Source organism: Podarcis vaucheri (genome assembly GCF_965113315.1).
Source record: "Podarcis vaucheri genome assembly, chromosome: 8".
In the NCBI taxonomy this organism is placed as follows: domain Eukaryota; kingdom Metazoa; phylum Chordata; class Lepidosauria; order Squamata; family Lacertidae; genus Podarcis; species Podarcis vaucheri.
The window spans coordinates 84,643,969-84,668,008 of NC_138766.1; the positions used below are offsets into that span (position 1 = coordinate 84,643,969).

General features: G+C 44.6%; 1 protein-coding gene and 1 long non-coding RNA gene across 4 annotated transcripts in view; one reads left to right on the top strand and one right to left on the bottom strand.

The window, feature by feature from the left end:
- ST3GAL1 (ST3 beta-galactoside alpha-2,3-sialyltransferase 1) overlaps positions 1–24,040 on the bottom strand; it is a 118,969-nt gene that overhangs the window by 54,560 nt on the left and 40,369 nt on the right. For 2 of the 3 annotated variants that reach the window (XM_082235845.1, XM_082235846.1), the window contains exon 2: positions 18,471–18,545. The gene's annotated coding sequence lies outside the window, so the exon portion shown is untranslated. Of the gene's footprint in view, positions 1–9,827; positions 9,911–18,470; positions 18,546–24,040 lie in introns of those variants that run through there. The other variant, XM_082235847.1, reaches the window with a different exon arrangement.
- The window catches only part of LOC309539686, a 28,126-nt gene continuing 13,020 nt past the window's right edge, over positions 8,935–24,040 (top strand). The window contains exon 1 of the long non-coding RNA XR_014222952.1: positions 8,935–9,007. This is a non-coding gene — a long non-coding RNA (uncharacterized lncRNA). The remainder of the gene's footprint in view (positions 9,008–24,040) is intronic.

A 24,040-nucleotide genomic window follows, 5' to 3' on the forward strand; every position in this document is an offset into this window, starting at 1 on the left:
CGAATTTTCCGTCTTGCGAGGCATTCGTCTTGCAGGGCACCACTGTACCTAAAATTCATTCTGATTGTGCAGATAAAATGTAACGGGGTAAGAATTCTACAGGATGTGTTGCTAGTGTGTGAACACAGTCCAGATCCAAGGATCTCCAGGCATGCACCTCCAAGGTGACATCAGGTGCCATCCTGGCTCCCGGGCATCTTCACTTATTCACAAGTGGCCGGCTGCATTTTGCACCTGGCAGATTTCAAATGCTGATGTAGATCTGGAAAAGGCACTTTGTATGGGTGCTTCTCCAGCAGCAGTCTGGAAGCACCCAAAATATATCCAGAAATTGCCCATCCGAGATAGGCTTCAGCTGTTTGGAGCATCGTGCTTATGCCAGCTAGCAGAACAGAGCATGTCCATGCAATGCTTTAGCACACATTCAGTGTGCAACTTAAGTCACAGAAATAGCTTACTGATAGCAGGCGCCCCCGAAACAGAAACCAACACTGGCCTTAGCGATATTATTGGGCAGCAATTGGATATTGTTAGCAATGTTACTGGGCAGCAACTGGAGATCCCTCTTTTCTCCTGTTGCAAATGCCAATTGGTCCTTAACAAACAAACTCCTCTCTTTCTTTCTCTCCAGTTTTTTAACAGCACTTGAATTGGCTTTGTGCTGCTGGGGAAATCACTGCAAAAACAAACAAACAAACAAACAAACCATCTCTCCGTCGCCTTTAAAGAAAATCAGTAATTGGCATTACGATGGAAGGTCCCCGGCATTAATTATAAATAAATCTTAGATTGGCTATAATAATAGTCTGGATTTACAGCCCTGTCTTGTACGCCAATGCTTAAACCAGAGAGGTTGTCAACTTGATGCATGTCAGAGGCCCAGAAAGTGTGGGTACTGCAGTTTGTGGTTTATGGCCTATTAAAATGAATGTGTAAGTAGCAATAAAGCAAACAATTACTTAGCAGAAAAACAAACTCTCCAGCCTTTATAAACTGATGACACTGGGCTGTGTTTTTAGTTGCATACAACTGAGCCACCTGCTCTGGTTTAAGCAGAAGCACCCGTGTTTTCTCAGGCAGTGTTTTCCAAGGCTCTTTGCCAGGTTGACTTGTCAGCTCTAGAAATCGAAAATACATGGATCTGGGCAGGGCCCGGGGAGCGGAGGAAAGAAGAGGTTTGGTGATGGAGTCAGAAAGCTTTTGGTGGAACCAGAAACAGAAGAAAAATCTATCAATCTACTGTTCGTTTTAAAGCACAGTTTGTGTATGAGGTTTATTATTATTCTTATTAATGTTTATTCTTTAAATTTCCCCTAACTGGCAGCTTCTTCCTCTCCGTCTCTTTTCTGACATTGTAATATCACGAAGTTTAGCTGGCAATATATTACGATGTTGGAAAGCAATCCCTAGTTGTTTTACTGCACTATACACATTGTAAATTGCATTAAGGCCTTCCCCCCTGTAGTATAAAACGACATACAAGTCGAATACATCACATCAGGTAGGGTCAGACTCAAGTCTGGAATCAGCTTTCTTTGCAATTCAGGAAAGTTCTCCTGAATTGCAAAGAATTGAATTGAAATACTCCAATTCAGGAGTATTGGAACTCAGCTACATTAGTAAAGAAACAGCAATCTGAATGCGCTATAAACATGCAACAGTAGATGGCACAAGAGAGCAGGAAATTTGAAAACACTGTTTTCCATAGAGATTTTTTCCTTTTGTTATAACCATCTAGGTAAAGGTAAAGGTACCCCTGCCCGTATGGGCCAGTCGTGTCCGACTCTAGGGTTGTGCGCCCATCTCACTTAAGAGGCCGGGGGCCAGCGCTGTCCGGAGACACTTCCAGGTCATGTGGCCAGCGTGACGAAGCTGCTCTGGCGAGCCGGCACCAGCGCAGCACACGGAAACGCTGTTTACCTTCCCGCTATAAAGCGGTACCTATTTATCTACTTGCACTTAAGGGTGCTTTCGAACTGCTAGGTGGGCAGGAGCTGGAACCAAAAGACAGGAGCTCACCCTGCCGCGGGGATTCGAACCGCCGACCATGCAGTTTTACCCACAGCGCCACCCACGGCCCTGTAACCATCTAATTTCTGACTAATTGATAAGCGTGTTTTTTCCTGTGTCTAGATCCACCCTTGGCATCTGCTCTGTTCACTGAGACACATCACTGCAATATACAAGCTCTTCCTCCACACACACATTTATCATAATTATTAGCATTTTGCCAGGATTACACAAGCAAGGCATGTGTTAAGTGGCCAGTAATGTAAGGGTACTTCTTCACTGCTTCAACATTGCTTGGTTCAGATCTTGGAACGGGAGCCCAATTAAAGGCTGAGTCAATATTCTTAAAAGCTGGTAGTAAGTGTTTGATAATGCCAATCAAGGGAAATGTGAGTTTCAAATGCTTCTCGACTCTCTCCCTCGCTCAATTTCATCTTCACATCAAATGGCAGCTGTGGTGAAACACAAGTCCAGGAAATTCTGCTGGTTCTTATCTCTGAGTGGAGTTTGAAAAACATGGGATGACCTCATATCCCCTTTCCTGCCTCTTTCAACCACCCAGAAAGGGAAAAATCCCAAAATACATCAACCTGTCTAAGCTGTTATTGTAAGAGCATTAAAAAGTCATGCCAAATCAGGACAAAGACCCATCTAGACCACCGTCCTGTTCTCATAGTGGAGGTGGAATACAGCCATTGTGGCTAGCAGCCACTGACAGCGCTCTCCTCCATGACTTTGCCTAATCCTCTTTTAAAGCCATCCAAACCGGCAGCCATCATTATCACTTTAGATTTTCCCCAGAAAAGGAGATGTGGCAGCTGGGCTTTTATCCCACCATATTTCCCACTCAATCAATCAATCAATCAATGAAATGTCTGAATGCCACAGAGTCCGTAATTGATTGCATTTCCAAGGAGGAAGAAAAATGCAATTTCTTCCACTCTGCCTAGAAAAGCAAGCAAACAAATGGGAGACTGCACTTCTGTTGGTGCAGCCTAGAATAGCATTAGCTTTTTGTTGCTGCTGCATCACACTGTTGGCTCAATGTTAAGCTTGTGTTCCACTATGACCCCTAGATCCTTTCAAGATGATGGGAGTTGTGGTCCAATAACAGGACTGGCAGGCATCCTAAAAGAAGCAGTGGGGTCATTGTCATCTCACTCACTGGGTGCTCTTGTTCTATATCCAACCCTCACCTCCATGTGCTACACATAACATCTGCAAAGCATCTAGCCATAGCTGTCAGATTTGAAAATAAGGGATCAGCAGCCTCACCTGTCCCGGGGAGCCTTGAAAATAAGGGATCAGCAGCCTCAGCTGTCCCGGGGACAGTCTACAGGATATCTAACAATCCAGGATAGCAGCGAGAAGCAGTGGGAAACGGTGCTAGAATAAGGGAATTTCCCGCAAAAAAAAAGGGAAGGTTGACAGCTATGCATCTAGCAGGGAGAAGGCCCACTAGCCAAGAACCACATGACCAGATTGCCTTGTGGGCTCTTGCAGCATGATTTGGACTTGTGTTTATTGGGTTTAATTTCTGCAGCGCCAACATACTCTTCGTACGTCTTATACAAATGTGAAGCAGGTCTCGTAGCCCCAAAGTCTCCCGAGGCTCAGACCTGAGACAAAACTTTTCTGTCACCCAAGGCACAGTGCTCTTTTAATTTCTGATGGCGTATTTATACATGCTGAGGGTAATGTAATGGGTATGAGTTACTCGTGCATAAACTGGTGCCTTTCTCGGTTAATTTGCCTTGTTAAACCTTTCTGACTGCACAGCCCCTTCTCATCGTGGCTGCCTCAGTCACTGGCAGAATCCGTCAGTGGGCGTTTCTTGAACCTCTTCCAGCATAAAAGTTGTTTGACACCCAGTCTCCTCCTCCTCTCACTGCGCGGGAGTCTTCTGCGCAGGGAAGGCGTGGGTAGCGGAGGACCAGGGCTCTCCTCACTGATGTCCAGTGAAGAGTCCTGGAGCCCTCTCTCCAGTTCCCCCGTCTGCCCCCCTTTATCCCTGGTGTTGCGCTGATTGGCTTCCCCCTCTACTGAGCTGTTTCTCCCCCTGCTGCTGGGTCCTTCGCCAGCATCATCTGGGAGCCTCCCCTTCGCCTCTCCCTCCGATGTCAGTTCCCTGACAGGTAAGGACTGAATAAAGTGCATGTATAAACACACACCATGCTTATCACTTTCACTGGCAGAACATTTGCCATGATAGATGGATAGTGTGCAGAGCAAAGGGTTGCATATTGCTAATATCTTTATTTTTAAAAAAATAAAAAGCCATTGGTTTTTAAACAAATACAAATACAATAACCTTTAAACACTTATCCAGCAGTACATCTAATGGTGCTTGTTTATCCATTGTCTCTAGACAGACGCTTACACATTCAACATTCAAACATATTACTTAACGTAACCTCTCGACTGAGAATATTGAGCGGTTGGTATAAGGTGGTTTTGATTTTGGCCATGAACATAGTTAAAGAAAGGGATCCATGTTTCTTGGAAGGTGTCTCTATTTGTTATGTCTTTAATTGCCCTCTTGTGCCTGGTGAGATGCCTGGATATTGCTGTATCCCATATATTATTTCCCCATATATTCAGGGGTATTTCAGCCTCGGTCTTCCATCACTGAGCTATGGCTAATTGTGATGCGGTCAGTAAGAAGCCTACTAGTTTGCTGGGGTGCAGGGTTGAGCTTGTCCATGTCCGAAGATAGCAGGGCTAAGGGCAGGATTTGGAGAAAGGGGGAGAATTGCGGGTATAATTGAGAATGCTCTATTCCAAACGTTTTTAAGGCAAGAGCATTCCCACCAAACATGAATAAACGAACCAAGCTTTCCCCAGCCCTTCCCACATAAAGGGATAAAGGAGGGATTAATTTTTGCCGGCCTGACTGGCATCCAGTGCCATTGGAGGATGACCTTGATCAAAGGCCTCCTGTAAGTGAGCAGAGATGGTTTTGAGTGGGGTCCAGGTACCCTCCCATCTGTGATCTTCAATTGGGAGGCTTAAATCTGATTCTGGTACAATTTGAAGGCCTCTAGCACACACACACTCCAGCTTCACGATCTAATAGATTCCTGTATATTAGAGAAGCAGCACCCTTCAGGTCATATGCTGACCTGCTGCATAAGCGTTCAAACAAGGGAGGTGAGAGTACGCCATCTCCCCCGCACTCCAAATGAAGTGCAAAAGAAAGAACCTGAGCTACCTGAAACCAGGTAGTATGAATGCCTTCTAATGTACCTCGCAGTTCCTCTTTAGATGCTAAGATCTTGTTAGTGAGGTTCAGCACGTTTAAGGTCAGGGAATGTCACCGAAAACTGGTGTTTCATTTTTACCCATAGTGACAAGGATCCACTTTAAAGGAAGGAAGTGAAGGGGTGAACCGGGGTGGTGAACACCAACCATTCAGAATTAAAACTGGCTAATATATCAACCAGAAGGGCTGCGGGTGGCGCTGTGGGTTAAACCACGGAGCCTAGGACTTGCTGATCAGAAGGTCAGTGGTTTGGATCCCCGCGGTGGGGTGAGCTCCTGTTGCTCGGTCCCTGCTCCTGCCAACCTAGCAGTTCGAAAGCACATCAAAGTGCAAGTAGATAAATAGGTACCGCTCCGGCGGGAAGGTAAACAGCTGTGTGCTGCTCTGGTTCGCCAGAAGCGGCTTAGTCATGCTGGTCACATGACCTGTACGCCGGCTCCCTTGGCCAATAAAATGAGATGAGCGCCGCAACCCCAGAGTCGACCACAACTGGACCTAACGGTCAGGGGTCCCTTTACCTTTACCTAATATATCAACCATCATCTGTGAATGCATAGCTTTTTACTTATTTCTCACGGTGGCCCTCCAAGTGCGCCATAAATGCAAGGGGAAATAGTTGTTGAGGCAGTATGAGAAAAGCAAGTAAAAGATGGGTTTGAAAACAATGCAAAATTAATACCGAAGACAAACATGTTTTCATCCAGCTGGAAAAAGCATGTCAAAACGAAAAGGTCTTTGTTTCCGGAAAGTGCAGAGTGCCTGACACATCTCAACACAGAACAAGGGCAGTCCTACTCCCAGTTACTGTGGAGCATGTGCCTGATGTCTTAGCATCTTGTTGGTCACACTAGAGCGTGATGGAATGTTGCAATCAGAGAGATCTTTCCTATGGTCCAATGCAGATGTTGGATGGCCATCTGTTATGGATACTTTAGTTGAGGTGTCTGCATTGCAGGGGGCTGGAATAGATGACCCTTGGAGTTCCCTTCCAACTCTACAATTCTTTATCATTTTCCTTGCTCAGCAGTTTCTGCCTCTTCATGCACCATCCCTGAGGGATGTAGGCTCTGCCAGAGTCGCTTAAAAATGACAACACCCGGCCTCATTCATTACAAAAAGCTTAAAAAAAAAAAAACAGGCAGGAAAATTCTGCCCTCGCTAAAGAGATGCACAGTGAAATAGATTTTAATCAATTCGGCGCTACCTCAACCTTGACAAGATGATCCATCACCTCGGCTCGGAGTGAGAGTGTGTGGAAAGAATAAGCCCAGCAGAAGATTAGAGAACAATTAATCATCAAAAATTAATCAGGGTATTAATTAAGCACTGTATCCTATTTAAGTACAGGCCGGTATGAGGTTTCCAGTCCCAACTGCCGATGACATCAAAACAGCAAGCGAAAGCATAATGCAAATAAAGGGGGAGGGAACAGTAAGGACAGGAACCAAGTGGAACAGAGCAAAAAGAGAGAAAGCAACTCAAAAGGTTATTTTGTTTGCACAACTGGCAGAATCAGGCATTATGCAAAGGCATTCGCTTACAAAAGTCATGGTCACTTAGGTGGGCTTTAAACGGGGTTTATATAAATTCAAGGGGAGTAAGCTTAAGACATCACAATACAGTCATACCTCGTGTTGCATTAGGTTCATGTTGCGTCTTTTCGGCCTGCGGACGCAGCAAACCCGGAATTGTATACTTTCGTGTTCAGCCGAAGCATTCTGCGTGCTTCACACATGTGCAGAAGCGCTCTATCGCACTCTGTGCAGAAGCACTGCTCTAGTTGCGGATTTTTCGGGGTGCCGTTTGCACCCCGGAACAGATCGTGTCTGCAACAAGAGGTACCACCGTGTATCACCAGCTAAATGTCATGATATATCACAATGTCTGAAATAACAGTGGAGCTATGTAGAGGCACTGTTTTTCCCACATTGTGATTGTTGCATAGTGTGAACTCACGCACACACAATGACTCAAGATATATCGCCAGGTCAAAAATTATGAAACCAATATCACGATATGGACTTCAAACTCTCGGCATGCAGATAATTAGTGTATTAGCAAAAAGGCTAGGCTGAGACTTTCTTCCCAGCTTTGCTAGTGATATTTATGTTTACTTTCATCTGATCAAGTATGTGCATGTTTTATTTATTTTTTAGTTTCATTTTTAAGTTAACTGGGCGGTTCAGGATATAAAAACACATAACATAGTAGCAAGCAAAAACAATACCCAGTGTGGGCAGTGGTGAAAATTTTGTTTCATTTTTGCTGGCTTCTGTTAAATAGGGATAGGATGTTCTGCGGGCAGAGTATTCCTTTTCAGGTGCTCAGTAGAATATATAATGTATTGTTATCCATCTCCAGCCTTCTGGATGGTGCAAACTGAGAATGTAAGCTGAGGTCTGTCTTTTTGCCATTTATTTTTCGTTTTCGTTTCTGCGACTTTTATCTTTGTTTTTGTGACTGTGTGGAACTTAGTTCGGCTACTGATTGATTGACTGTGTGACTACAGTAGTACATTGTTTATCGCTTTCATTTCATGGATGAATAGTCTCGTTAGACAGCAAAATTCACGTTACGATTGCTGTTTTAGGGGTTGTTTTTAAAAGTCTGGAACGGATTAATCCATTTTGCATTACTTTCTATGGGAAAGCACGCCTTGGTTTTGGAACGCTTTGGTTTTGGAACGGACTTCCGGGACGGATTAAGTTCGAGAAGCAATGTACCACTGTAGTTCCTTTTATGGTGGTGCTGAGGGGTTACCTGCAGCCTTCAACCGGCGTGCTGAGCAAGGCAGGGAGAGAAGGCCGCTGGCACGCCGGATCCAACTCTTGCGGAGCCTCCAACTGGGCCTTGTCCAGACACCATTCTGTCACCCCCGGTTCTCCTGAGCTACGGCGCAGCCAAAGTCATTTGGGTTGTTGTTGTTGGAAATTACCTTGTAAATTACCGCAGATCTAAAAGGGAGGTACCTATTTACAAAGGGCCCTGCCCAGGGTGGATTTGATTTAAATCAAATCGATTTAAATCACTAGTCAGTAAGACTTGATTTAATTATTATTATTATTATTATTACAGAAAGACTCATTCTTGCTGGCATAATCTTAATATTTACAACCAAATGAAGGTTTCGTTTTCGGAATAATAAATTTTCAGAGCAGTTTTTACCGTCTTATCAAAAATTACTTATTTGGTAATACTATTAGAAATAAACAGATAATTACGAAATTATTGTGAGGTTCAGTAAGTTAACTGTTTACATCTGGAGAACTTTTCCGCTGTACTTGATTGGAAGGAGGTAAATAATCACTCCCTTAATAACAATTTATTTACCGTATTTTCCAGTGTATAAGATGAGCTTTTTTGACCCAAAAATGAGGTTCGAAATTTAGGGTTGTCTTATACACGGGTAGTGCTTAGGGGAGACGGGCGAATGTTTTTTTGGCGCGAGCCTGAGATTGTAAGTAGCGATTGGCCGCTTGATCATTTGGGGGGGGGATGCCGAAAATCGCTCACCCGCCGGAACGCAGCATGCAACCGCTCGCGTCGCAACTGCTGATCGCCGCCATTAGCCTTCCTGATTCCGCTGCGGCAGCCAATAGACAGCTGCCCTTGTCGCCAATCACGTTCCCGCTTGCCGCGACAAGGGTAGCTATTGGCTGCGGCAGCAGAATCAGGAGGGCTAATGGCGACGATCGACAGTTGCAATGCAAGCGGTTACGTGCTGCATTCTGGCAGGCGAGTGATTTTCGGCATTCCCCCCAAATAATCCTCCCCCAAAGCTAACCCCCCCTTTTTTCTAAATGTTGAGGCCCCCCCAAAATAGGGGTCATCTTATACATGAGGGCGTCCTATAGACGGAAAAGTACGGTAACTAAAACAAAAACATTACAGCGTATGTATCCATGTTTGTTAGCTAATGTGGTTAAACAGGTTTTTTGGTGTGTGTGGTTTTTTTTTTAAAAAACTGAGTTTTAGCACACATGAAAAACTTAAATCCTTATTTCCTGGTGAATAGCCTTCGGGCTATAATGTTAACTTAAATGGGAAACTAGCTTTAGAAAGATTCTTCCTCCAAAAGCATTTTATTTTAAAAATCCAATTTAACTTTTAAAAAATCCGATTTAAGTAAAAAAAAACAAGCCCCCATTTTATATGTATGTTTTTATACTGTATTTTATGCTGCTTTTATAATTGTTTTAAATTTGTTGTTAGCAGCCCTGAGCCTGGTTTTTGAACCAGGAAGGGCGGGGTATAAATAAAATTTTATTTATTTATTTAATTATTATTATTATTATTATTATTATTATTATTATTATTTTGGTTTATATCCACCCTGGCCCTGCCTCAGGCCACCGGAATGCCTGAGCGGCGCCTCAGATCCCTTTAGCAACAAAGTATCTGTTTCTTCGCTTGGCCTCAGCAAAGCCTGGCCTGTGCCTCCCGCCTCCCGTTTCCCCATTCCCGTTTTTTAAAAAAAATGTTGTTCTGAGAGGAGTCACGAAGGGCTAGTTTTCGCCATGAGCTCAGGAAGTCGCTCTTCCCCAAGCCTGCCTACCTCATGGCGCCTCATGGCTGAAACCAGGATGAAGGAAGAAGCTCCGCCATATGAGTCGCTCTTCTCTCGGGCGGCCATTTTCTTGCCGCATCAGACCATTGATCCATTCAGCTCAATGCTGCCTGCACTGACAAGGCTTGCCAAATTGTTTCAACAAGTGGGACACAAAAGTGGTTGCGGGCAGGGGGGGCGGAGTTGTTTTTTTATTATTTTTATTATTATTTTTGCAACATCACACAAGAAGAACGACATTGCTGACATGGATTGCCATACATCCAGATTTTCCCCGGACCTTTTTTTGCGATTTCCACTCCGACACAGTATTCTAGCTATGTCCGTATGGCAACGCTAACACTGGCCGGCAGCAGCTATTCAGGGTTTCAGGCAGGAAGCAATCCTAGCCCTACTGGGGAATTCCCAGGGAATGAATCCATGTGTGTACAAAGCAGATGCACTACTGTGGAGAATGGAGGGATGCTCAGCAGAATCCCTCATATACCACTTTCCTTGTTCAAATGCAACACGACAACCTTGCGGTGTTGCCGGCAGGCCTTCCTCTCAGATAGCTGCCACCACCTTGCCTTTCTCAAGAGACAACGGAGTGCGCCTGCAGGGGTGAAGTCAAGCCAATGGAGAATCGCAGCGCCTGCTGTGGCTGCAGAGTCATAGAGGAGGAAGAGGAAAAAAGATTTGTCCATCATAATGTTGTAAGCCAAAAATAGCTTATCTCCTGAGTTTATGTCAATAAAACCCAGAGGTTTGAGGAGTTAGGAGTCCGTTGTTGTTTATTGCAAAGCAATAGGTTACAGTACTGCTTCTTTGGGGCCAGACACCTCTCACCTTTCTACCTGTTTTGACATTTTAAAGCCAGCAGGATGCTAATTGTGCGAGAGACAAACTGTAGATTAAAAAACAACAACACACAAGCAAAGACAACACGGAGCCAAATTCATCCCCTTGATTACGGTCCCAAAGAAAATCACCTTCGTGCAGCTGAGATTTGAATCGAGAAAGGAGCCTCCAGGGGCACAACCCACCCCTGCAATCCCACTGCTGCTGTACACTCTTAAAAATGCGCCACGTATTCATGGTGTCGCATCTGATTTTTAAGAATGCGGCCCAGAATTGCAGCTTAGAACTGCCACCCGCCACACACATAGAGAGACACACAATGCAGGAAGGGCTGTAGTGCAGCGGCGCATGCCCCGCATGCGGAGCTTGGCTCTGGGTTCAATCCTCAGCATCTCAAGGTAGGGTTGAGAAAGACCCTTCAGAGCTGCTGAGCGTAATACTGAGTTGGTGTGCTGGTGGCCTGACTGGGTAGAAAACAGCTTTCTATGTTCTCTAATTGAAAAGGAGGGAGCTCTGCAGCTTTGTAAGCCTGCCTAGAAGACATCAATATCTAGTTATGACTTTTTCAGGAACAGCTGAATTAGGAAGAGTGTTTGTGTGTGTGTCCAGTGAAATGAATCCCTTACGAACAGCAGAAACATTTTCATTTGGATCCTATGAAACAAGAATGCCCTCTATGTTTATCGTGGCGACCAGCCACCACCATCAAAAAGGAAGGCTCTATCGTCAGCATACAGTTTTCACTGTTCACATCTCTCTCCCCTGCGCCCCCCCCCCCAAACTCCCCACAAATGAATATATGCAAGCATTATGTAAGTGCCATTCAGATTTTTGGTCCAGACAAACCTAGCACATCATACAACATCAGAAGGCTTGTTTAGCTCCATTTGGGGCCAAGCAGAGGATTTAAACTGTCCGTCCCTCTCAGGGCATTCTCCTTTGTAATGCATCTCCCTTGAGCAGTAAGACATCCAAACGAAACTTGGTCTGTGTGCACGGGAATGTGATTCAAAGGCCTGGTCTGTTGTCTCACTAAGCAAAACCATGAACACTTGAGCATGAAGGCTTCTCAAGGAGATCATGGCTGCTTCCATCTTCCTGGTCATTCCCCTCAATTGAGATATGCCACGGTTTAACTTAGCAAAATCAGGGTTGCGGCTTAGCTTTTTTCCAGCCTAACCCAAAGCCGAAACCAAGGCTTTTCTTATGGCAGGGATGGGAAAACTTATGGGGGGGGAGCCAGATCTTTTATCTCCCCCCTCTATTGGCAAACTGGCATTTAGGCCAAGTCTGTGCAAGTTGACCCTCCATTTCCCATAATTCCTTGAGGGAAGCCAGGGCTGTTTCTGATGATATGATACTGTTAAATGCATAGTGCAAACGGGGCCTCGGTTTCAATAAGTCCTGGAAAAGAGCAATGCACACTGGAATGCAGTAATTGTGCATTAATTTCACAGCGAAGTTTGGTTTGCGAAAGCCACCCACTCTACTGAGCCTCATGTTCCAGGCAGCCAGTTGCCGTGAAGTAAGCCCCACTCAGATTTTGCTGTTGTCACAACTGGCATAAAGTGTGTTTTCTTTTTTTTCTCCTTGGCAGCCCATGCCATTTGCTTTTATCTTATCTCCTTCAGAGACTCGGTTCCCAGCCTTGGCAATTTCACTAAACGTTGTGTGGTTTGTTGGAAAATCCACAAAGTGCATTTCACAGGAAACTAACAGTACTCGACTAGAGCAAACTGCAGATGGAGGGAATCCACCATATCCTAAAAAGACTCTCAATAAGTCTATGCATGGAGGCAAGACCTAGAGTTATCAAGGGTGCAATTTAAGGGTGTCTCCAAGCAGATGCTCTTTAGGCAGTAAGCCATCCAAGCACCCTATTTTATTTCACCTTGGGAAAGCAGGGGGCAGGGGGTCAAAGATGCCAGGCTTTCTTCGTGCCTCTGCCGGTTGCATCGAAGTGGTGCTGACAGAAACGGAGACACGTTTCCTTTACAGAGCCTGAGATGTTTATATTGCGGAAGGCATTGCATTAAGTGGCCTTTTTATTCCCAGCCACGCAAAATGAGCAAACGCAGCACTTCCGAGCTTATCTTTTGGCACCGCTTCAGAGCACGAGGAGACAACCTGAGCACCCAGCCAGCTTCTGCAGGGATGTTTGCCTTTGAGGTTTGAAACGCGGAGCCAAGGCCAATATTAGGATAGCATCTAGCGCACAGTGTGAACCCTAGCGCATGATGCGGACAGTTTCCCAGAATCCCTCGCTGTTTCCACAAACAGACGTGGGGGGAAGTTAGGCACAAATCTGGAGATTTGAAAACTACCTTCGCTGATACGCTTTATAAACCACCACACCTGAGAGCATTAGGCTAACTTGGGGTGGGTGGGTACATAAACAGTTCAACGTCTTATTCTCACTTCTAGTTTCTGTTACCTCAGGCGGATGCCCCACACTTCCTAATGGTAGGCTGGGTCTAATTAGGCCAGCCTGGGTTAAATAAATAAGAGCACCCAACTGGCCTAATTTGAGAAGCGGGTGCAGTTTTTAAACAGAAATAACACTGTCTTTGCCTTTGGTAACTGAGATAGATGGGGAGGTATCAAATCCACTCGTTTTGTTAGGGGGTGGATTTGCATTTGGCAACCTGACTTTCCTCTCGCTCCTCCCCCCATGCCCTCCCCTAAATCTGCTTTGGGTTAGGGGAACCCGTGGGACATATTTAGGGGGTGCACAGGAATCTATATTATATCTAAATTACACAACGCCACTAGTTTCTGCTGGGACGTTATTATGATATTTTGAAGGTTTTGTAAAGAATAGTATGGAATCTTCTCAGCTGCTAAATTTTGATTGCTACGTAGTTAGAAGGACAGTAAAACACCAATACTGAAAATGTGTTGCTTAAAATCTGGAACGCTGTAGAAATGGCAAAGGTTACAGGGCACATTCAGTCACTTTACGAAGAATAAATATGGATTAGACATTAATAGCTATCTTCCTTTCCAGCTAACATAAAATGCCATTTATGAGTGAATTATTATTGCAGTCAATGACTGTATTTATGTTCCTCTATCCTATACTTTATTATACTTTATCGTTTTAGTGTTCTGTAGAAAGTGTTACTCTTTGGTACTTTAAATACATGCTAATATAGAAATAAATCAGAATAAAGATATACTCATATGGAATGGTGTTGGGTAATTTATAGGTGTGGCCATTTTTTGGAAAATTGAGTGGAAGTGATTATGTAATTAGAATCAGTCCCTTTTGGTATATGTCATATGATGGAGATAGCCAAGGTGGTTCTCTCCAGATGTTGTAGGAGTACCGGTACCACCAATCCCAGCCTGCATGGACAATGGTCAGGGATAATGGGAATTAAATTCCAACATCTGAATCTGAAAGGCACCTCATTGGCTATTCCTGATGAATTAGATGAATGACTGACATCCTTGATTACGGATATAGTTTGAAATATCTGTATATATGTACATATACACACACACACATATATGGTGTGTGTGTGTGTGTGTGTGTGTGTATATATATATATATATTTGCTTTCGTAGATTTTCACGGGTACAGGAATGCAGGTTTTGGTGTCTTCGGGTGTCTTCCCGTGTAAGAGTCGGGGTGTCTGTGCGACGTTTCGACGAGGTCTCACTCGTCATCTTCAGGCTGGTGCTTTCGGCTTCTTGTTACTGGAACAGAGCAGAGTCTGGTGTTTGAGTTCCTATAAATACTGTTGAGGGGTGTGGTGTATAGCCTCCAACGTTCTGGGCAAAGAGGAAGTTCCTAGATTAGTGTGCCTTTTCTTCTTTTGTTCCTTAATTACTTGAGGGATATCTTCGGTGATTTCATGAGTGATATTCAGAATATCACTGGGTGGGTCATTAAGTGTAGATTAGTTGCTAAAGCTTTCGTGTCTTGACCTCTTGAGCTTGTGAAGAGTTTTTCTGAGAAGATGGCTGTGCTGCATTTAGTTGTGCTCTGGCTTGGCTTCGTGTATAGGGGCGAGCTATGGTTTTGTGCCTTGTGCCAGCCAGATCTGTGTAGGGATTGCAGGGGGGTGCAGCATCCGGAGGTGCCACTATAGTTTGGCTACTGGATGGAGTCTGTAATATGTCTGTGGAAAGGGTCTGGGTTTGGGTCTGGTGTGGTTGATTGGTGACGGCGTTCTGTGTGCCTCTGGTTCTGGTGTCGGTTTTTGTGGGGAGGGCTAATTTCCAGATGTCTGGCAGGCGGGACGTGTCGTCACGCTTGTTCATGTTGTGAGGGTGTTTCTCTATCTCGATGGCTTCCATGATTATTCTCTTGTGGTGATGTTCCATGTTAAAGAGCAATTTGGAATCTGCAAAATTAATTTCATGTCCTGTTTCTTTCATGTGTTGGAAAAGAGAGGAAGTTTCTTCTTCTTTTTTGACGGCATTCTTGTGTTCTGCGATACGTGCATTTATTCGTCTGTTTGTTTGTCCAATGTACGTGGCTGGGCAGACTTTGCAGGGTATTTCATAGACCCCTTGGTTTTCCAGCTGGATTTTGTCTTTTGGCACAACTAAATGCAGCACAGCCATCTTCTCAGAAAAACTCTTCACAAGCTCAAGAGGTCAAGACACGAAAGCTTTAGCAACTAATCTACACTTAATGACCCACCCAGTGATATTCTGAATATCACTCATGAAATCACCCAAGATATCCCTCAAGTAATTAAGGAACAAAAGAAGAAAAGGCACACTAATCTAGGAACTTCCTCTTTGCCCAGAACGTTGGAGGCTATACACCACACCCCTCAACAGTATTTATAGGAACTCAAACACCAGACTCTGCTCTGTTCCAGTAACAAGAAGCCGAAAGCACCAGCCTGAAGATGACGAGTGAGACCTCGTCGAAACGTCGCACAGACACCCCGACTCTTACACGGGAAGACACCCGAAGACACCAAAACCTGCATATATATATATATATATATATATATATATATATATATATATGGTGTGTGTGTGTGTGTATATATATATATATATATATATATATATATATATATATATCCAGCTGAACGTATTTGGCTCAGAAAATCCCATTGGCAGCCTTGGCAGAGAATAATGAAGTTGTTAAGGAACTTGCACCTGTCTTGCAGAATAAACCTCAATGGCCATATCAACAACTGGACGTCATCCAGAGCAAATGGTTTTACCTCATGGCCCCAGGATTTTAGCTCCTGTTCATAAATTGAATCATCTAGCCAAGTGGTTGAAATTTTAATTTCTCTTCCTTTTTTTAAAAAAGGAAAGGAAAAGGAAAAGGAAGGGAAGGGGAGGGGAGGGGAGGAAAGGAGAGGAGCAGGAATCTATCATCAAGCCAGCTAGCCTTGTTCAAAAGCAGAATGATTTTCCCGAAATAAACTTTCTAATGAGTGACATGACAAAAAGTCACTTGGGATGATTCCAATTCATCTCGTAACAGAAATGAATAAGGACGAAGCTGTGTCAGCCTGGTTAAGACCCAAGTTTGGGAAACCCTGGTATAGACAACACTAAGCCAAGGTGACCAATGGTCTGATTACATATAATGCATCTTCCTGTGTTGCTTTCTCTCTGCAAGGGAACTGAAACCCAGGAAGAACTGAAGTGCTTTCCCACTTTGGTAGGAGCATCTACCAATATGCCCTCACTCCCGACTGGGCTATTTTCCTTCCGTTCATTACAGATCCCTTCAATACACTCCCCTCATTACGGAGTCTAAATCATTTATCAGTCTACAGCATTAAGAGCAGCCAGGGTACATCTGCTCACTGAAAATTGCTATCACTCATCACAAGACTGTCCTATTTCAGTGACTCTCGGGGACATGTAAAGGACCCCTGGAAGGTTAAGTCCAGTCAAAGGCGACTACGGGGTGCGGTGCTCATCTCACTTCAGGCCAAGGGAGCCAGCGTTTGTCTGCAGACAGCTTTCCAGGTCATGTGGCCAGCATGACTAAACAGCTTCTGGCGCAACGGAACGTCGTAACAGAAGCCAGAGTGCACGGAAATGCCATTTACCTTCCTGCCACAGTGGTACCTATTTATCTACTTGCACTGGCATGCTTTCAAACTGCTGGGTTGGCAGGAGCTGGGACAGAGCAACGGGAGCTCAGCCCATCGCGGGGATTCGAACCACCAACCTTCCGATCGGCAAGCCTGAGAGGCTCAGTGGTTTAGACCACAGCACCACCCGCGTCCCAGTGCAGCCCCAGTTGATTTCAAAGTGATGCAGACCGCGTAGGATCTTCCATTCATGTCAGGACAGACAAACCACCTACCCTTCCTTTCCCAGGAAGTATTTTTTTAAAAGATAATGAAGAGTGCTAGAGCAGAGAGCAGCGGCTTAAATAGGCTTGGCTTGGCTAAGTGCATGACAGCTGCTTACAAGTCCAGGAGTAGAAAATACCCCAAGGAAGATAACCAACAATTTCCCGCCCCCTCGAGTCAAAGTCCTGGGATGTTCAGTGCTCAAAACACACATTGCCTCCAAGAGCCTATGTTCCAGCAACACACACTTAACCTGCAAGGCAAGGCTGCAATTTGGCAACTCAAACCGACTCTTACTGTGCTCCAAAATCCTTTTTGCAAATCTTGACTCTTGCTGGAACAAGCAGCAATTCTCTTTATTACATTTTTTGCTGTCTTTTGTTTGCCTTTGCTGCACAAAGAGGAAGAAAGGCCTGGCACTTGGGGATATATATATTCAGAATACCAAGCACAGTGTGTGCAGATTTTCCCATGCTCAGTCTGTCCAATGGGAATAGTGATAATATAACGCACAGGGCGGTTGCAAGAGGCTGTGCCAGTTTCAGCTGCTTGGATTTCTTTTTCCATTCTCTGACCTGCTCTGCACTGTAAAATGTTTTGATTCCTCGCTAAAGCCTTCAAAACCGATTAGATTCATTTGAGATCAGTTTTATTTATTTATTTTTTAATCATTTCAACTTTGTGTTATGAATGGAAGAAGAGTTTGCTGGATCAGGCCAAGAATTTGTCCCGTCCTCTTTTAAAGCCATTCAAATGGTGGCTCCACCTCACTGCAGGGGGTCAAGTGGGTGGTGCTGTGGTCTAAACCACTGAGCCTCTTGGGCTTGCCGATCGGAAGGTTAGCGGTTCGAATCCCCGCGATGGGATGAGCTTCTCTTGCTCTGTCCTAGTTCCTGCCAACCTAGCAGTTCGAAAGCACGCCAGTGCAAGTAGATAAATAGGTACCACTGTAGTGGGAAGGTAAACGGCATTTCCGTGCACTCTGGTTTCTGTCACGGTGTTCCCTTGTGCCAGACGTGGCTTAGTCCTGCTGGCCACATGACCCAGAAAGCTGTCTGTAGACAAATGCCAGCTCCCTTGGCCTGAAAGCGAGATGAGCGCCACAACCCCATAGACACCTTTGACTGGACTTAACCATCCGGGGGTCCTTTACCTTACCTTGGTCAAGTCCTAACCATGACAAAGAGGAAAACATTTCAGAAATCTACATGCCGATTCAGTTCTCGTCTGTACAACTTGCGGCCCACAAACTGAATGCCATCTTTGCCAAGAAGCTCGATAAACCTCCAGTTTTTATTTCCAACAAGGAACTATTGAAAAATGGAGGGAGTGCAAAACATGGCTGGTGAGCTGAGGCTCGCACGATGGGTCACAAATAGTGCAGGCCTGAACTTTAGGCTGCACCACCGAGCATGCAATGGAATGACCCCTTTGCCGTAGAGTCACCTGCATGATCTCACATATGCCAAAACAACACGTTGCTTTCCACCCAGGGCCATACCTTGCAGCATCCAGAGGAGGCAGATGTAGTCTCGTCCCTCTGCACTAGAACATCTCTGTTGAATGTTGATGTATTCTGGGGGGAGAGAGAGAGAGAGAGAAACACAAATATAACGTAAGCTGGATATTTTTAGGGTTCAGATTTACTCCAATTGCTAGAAGGCACATTTATAAAGATTCACACACTCTGTGCTTTTAAGGTTAGATTAACAGACGACCTATTTCACCCCGTTCTGCTTGCACAAAACTTGCATAGAGGTTAAAGTCAGACTATGTCAATTGATGCTTTTGAATTATGGTGCTGGAGGAGACTCTTGAGAGTCCCATGGACTGCAAGAAGATCAAACCTATCCATTCTTAAGGAAATCAGCCCTGAGTGCTCACTGCAAGGACAGATTGTGAAGCTGAGGCTCCAAGACTTTGGCCACCTCCTGAGAAGAGAAGACTCCCTGGAAAAGACCCTGATGTTGGGAAAGATGGAGGGCACAAGAAGGGGACGACAGAGGACGAGATTGTTGGACAGTGTTCTCGAAGCTACAAACATGAGTCTGACCAAACTGCGGGAGGCAGTGGAAGACAGGAGTGCTTGGCGTGCTCTGGTCCATGGGGTCACGAAGAGTCGGACACGACTAAACGACTAAACAACAACATGTCAGGTCTTTATGGAGTGGTTATTCGACAATCACTCTTCATCCTGATTTGCTTGTGGGTATTTTTCCATTGATCATTCCTTCATCCCACACTTTTCGGCTCATCACCGCAAAAAGTCTGTCTGTGTGTTTTTAAGTGGAACTTTTGTGTTAGGGCAGTGGTTTTCAAAGGGTGTGGCGTGCTACACTGATGTGGCAAGAGAGAATGACAACTGTGGTGGGGAGACACAAGTACAATCAGAAACGTTTAAACATTTCAATGTAGTATAGGATCAAAGTAATTTTATTTATTTATTTATTTGCAGACCTAATATAAATAACCTCCCATCACTTCCTGGCAAATAGAAGGGGAAGAAAAGGAGGCAGTGAGAGATTTTACTTTCTTGGGCTCCATGATCATGGCAGATGGTGACAGCAGTCACGAAATTAAAAGACGCCTGCTGCTTGGGAGAAAGGCGATGGCAAACCTAGACAACATCTTAAAAAGCAGAGACATCACCTTGCCAACAAAGGTCCGTATAGTTAAAGCCATAGTTTTCCCAGTAGTGATGTATGGAAGTAAGAGCTGGAACATAAAGAAGGCTGATCGCAGAAGAATTGATGCTTTTGAATTATGGTGCTGGAGGAGACTCTTGAGAGTCCCATGGACTGCAAGGAGATCAAATGCATCAATTCTTAAGGAAATTAGCCCTGAGTGCTCACTGGAAGGACAGATCGTGAAGCTGAGGCTCCAATACTTTGGCCACCTCATGAGAAGAGAAGACTCCCTGGAAAAGACCCTGATATTGGAAAAGATTGAGGGCACAAGAAGAAGGGGACGACAGAGGACGAGATGGCTGGACAGTGTTCTCGAAGCTACGAACATGAGTCTGGCCAAACTGCGGGAGGCAGTGGAAGACAGGAGTGCCTGGCGTGCTCTGGTCCATGGAGTCACGAAGAGTCGGACACGACTAAACGACTAAACAACAACGACAATATAAATAAGGTAACCCGGCAAAAACAAGCTCACACCTCTCACTGAGTATGCATACATACTCAAGAGTTGGAAAGGAACCCAATCTAGTCCAACTCACTGCAGTGCAGGAATATTTACTAAAGCATTCCTGACAGATGGACATCCAACCTCTGCTTAAAAACCTACAAGGAAGGAGAATCCACAACCTCCCATGGGAGTCTGTTCCACTGCCAAACAGATCTCATTGTCAGAAAGTTTAGCCAGATTTTCCTTTCTTGGTTCGAGTCCTACCCTCCGCAGCAGGAAAAAACAAGCATGCTCCCCTCTTCCATGTGACAGCCCTTGAGATATTTGAAGACGGCTCTAGTATCAGTCTCTTCTACCATCTCAGAATTCTGCCATGTCATTCTGCTGCATCTGATTGGAAAGGGTCAGGTTGCACAGAATTAGGAAGTCGAAAAGGGTTTATCTTGCTCCCTCACTTAAAAAAATTAAGGGGGGGGGGTGGAAGCTTCCTGTAGATTGCACACTTCCTGCAAGTGCCACATAATAGTCACTCATTCCACACTTGTAAGAAGTTGGTCGTTTAGTGTGCGCCGCTTTGGAAGTCCCTGCTTATTGAGATCAAGCATGTGCCTTCACTGTACTCTTTCCGGTGCTGACTAAAAGCATTCTTGTTTAGGCAAGCCTACCCAGATGTTTCGAATTAATCTGCTTTGAATTTGCCCATATTTCAAAAAGGAAAAAACAGGACACCCCCCAAAAAATTGAGCTTAGGAAGACCCCAAAATGATTGAGCTTTTTTAAAAGGAAACCCCCAAAATTGTTGAGCTGCTACTGCCTTCTTTTTTTTAAGGAAAACTTCAAATTTGTTCAGCTTCTTTTTTTTTTACAAAAGCACCAAAAAACCCGGGATTTTTCTGTTGTCTAAGATCCAAGACAAATTCCCACTCCCACCCCCCAGACATCAATTTCACCTTTGAAATCCCGGTAACGTCGGGACGTATGGCGGCCCTAGTTTAGGCAAACCTACAGGTGTTTGGAAAGCTGAAGCAATTTTAATCTGCTTTAGTATTTTAAAACTTTTGCGTGTTTTAAAATACAACCGAGTTTTTCTTGATTTTAATACCCTTTTGTTAACTGCTTTGAAGTTTGTTCGGGTTTTGTTTTTACAATCAAGTGATGTATAATTTTTATGGAATAAACCCACAGTGCGGAGAGAAAGGGTTAGTGAATTTTCCTCTCCCACTTGCAAGTTTAAAGCGTGCGGAGGGAGATTCTGGTGTGGGTGACATTTACGAAACGAAACAAAAGACACCTACTCTGCAATCTGATATTCTGGCAGTCCAAAACACGGAGGCTGATTCTGTACAATGGGCAGGCTGTCTCTTAAAGTAAAATAAAATTTCCCAACAGCTTACAAATCACCAAGACTGCCCCCCCTTGCTTAAGGCTCTGCCTGCAGGGATGCGAGCCCCCAACTGTGTTAAACATGGCTGTTCTTTGGTATGAAATGTGCAGCACAGAAAATTCCCGTTTCCTTAATGTATGCATTGACTTGCTTGAACTGCAAAGCGCAATTCTGAAATCCTGAGTTGAAGTTTTCTATAAAGTTACTATAGTGACAAACTCGCATGCATTTAATGACTGATAAACCACCCGTTCATCAACGCTTCTCCCACCCACCCACCCCTGGCAATAACCACCTTCTAAATGCTTTTGAGTTTCAGCTACTCTATAATAAGCAAAACCAGATCCTGGGAGAGATTAAACGCCCCCAAGTCATTTAAAACTAAACTACTGTGGTCAGTTTACTAAGCCGGCCTCCTTCAGAAAGCCACTGCAGGCCAGGATATTGCAGACAAAAACCACAACACCAACACACACACACACACACACACACAGAGAGAGAGAGAGAGAGAGAGAGAGAGAGAGAGAGAGAGAGAGAGAGAGAAAGCAAGGAAGGAAGGAAGTACAATGATAGTAATTGCAGCTTTTGACACTTGAGGTGTGTATTTTTAGGACCCACTTATTTTGAGACTGTTAAGTTGCGTTAAACTGCATTTAACATTGTGTTTTAATGTTGTAACCTGCCCCGAAACCTTAGGGTGAAGGGCAGGTACAGCAAATTAATAATAATAATTTGTAAACAGTGGAGATGGCTAAATCAGCCTGTGGTTTGGGGGTTTGCGAATAACAGGAGAGGCATTGGTCACAGCGCCCTAAGCTTTCATCTGTTGAAATGTTAGAGATCATGAGCCGGATCTGTGGCCAGTGATCATGTGACGAATCACAGCTCAGTGGTAGAGCACAGGATCAATCACATGTCCATTCCCTGATACCGCCTAGTACAACAGGCAAAGTCTTTGCCCCGAGACCCCATTGAACTGCTGCTGTAGACCAGGAATTGCCAATAGGGCACCCCAGAGATATTGCTGGGTCAAAACTCCCATTATCTGATGACCAGAGATGTCATAATTCAATAGGATATGGAGGGCACAGCATTGGTTTCCCCTGGTGTAGACAATAGCGTTTGAAATTAGCCAGGCGCATTATGCACCTCTCGGCCACTTGTGACCAAGCGAAGATGCCTGGGTGCCAGGATGGTGCCCGACATCTCCATCTGGAGGGTGCATGCCTAGGAATCCATGGATCTGGACTGTTTCTATACACTAACACCCCATCCTGTAGAATTCTATCTGTTATATTTTATCTGCACACGCAGAACGAATTTCAGGAACCAAAATGCTTTCTCTGTGCAGCCTGAGCAGGAGCAGTGAACAACGTTCTCCTTCTCGGTATTGGCGCCCCCACCCTGTGGAACGCCCTCCCATCAGATGTGAAAGAAATAAACAACTATCTGACGTTTAGAAGACATCTGAAGGCAGCCCTGGTTTAGGGAAGTTTTTAATGATTGATGTTTTAATGTATTTTTAATCTTTTGTTGGAAGCCGCCCAGAGTGGCTGGGGAAACCCACCCAGATGGGTGGGGTATAAATAATAAATTGTTGTTGTTGTTATTGTTGTTCTTCTTGTTCTTGTTGCTTCTCTTCACTTACCCCACCTGGCTGCCCTGCTCACGGTTGTGAAGAATATTCCTACATTATGAATGGCCCGTGTCACCATTAAGAAAAAGAGGCCAATATATAGGTGGGCTGTCCCTGGATCAAGTGATTTTTCTTCCTTTAAGTTCTCAAAACTCTTAACCTAGCTAGATGTTTAACTGATAAGTCAGTCGTTCCTGGTCCAAAAATGGCAACTAGAAATTCCGTTTTGGCAAGTATAGCCTTGGTTTAAGAAGCTGTTTGGTGCCTAGTTTATACATCTGAGTTTCTAACACTGGTTGGACATACATCTTTCAAATGCAAGCAGTCTCACGCCCCACAGTGCTTGTTTGGAGTCGCCTGCTCATGGGTGCAGGATAAATCATGCAGGTGGCCGCTTTGCCAACAGTCACAAGCAAATCTAGGTGTTTGGGGGCGGGACATCGGCCAACAGGGAACACGGGGAGCCAAGCACAGAACAACCCGTCCACTTCCTCTAAATCGGCACAAACAATTCTAAAAACATCACAACTGCCTTGTCAGACCAGAGCAGAAATCTATATAGTCCAGAGTGCAATTTCCAGCATCAGTCAGCTTCTAGGAAATTCAAGAAAAGGCCATGAATGCAGTGGCGGACCTACATTTTTGTGGCCCTGAACCTTGAATTTTCAGGGGGGGGGCCATCGCAAACCATCAGTGAGGTTTGGGTAACCACTTTTAACTCCTTCAGTGGGGCTGTTCTACCAGAATTTTCTTTTTTTAATGTAACTACTACATCTCTGATTTTGATTAAAACTGCTGAACTGAATTATCTCATATTACATGGAGCACATTTTACAAAATACTCTTTTTCTGTTTTTTTCTAGCAACCTATTTATGTACAGTTTCATTGTATGAGAGCTTCCTTGCAACACCATTTTCT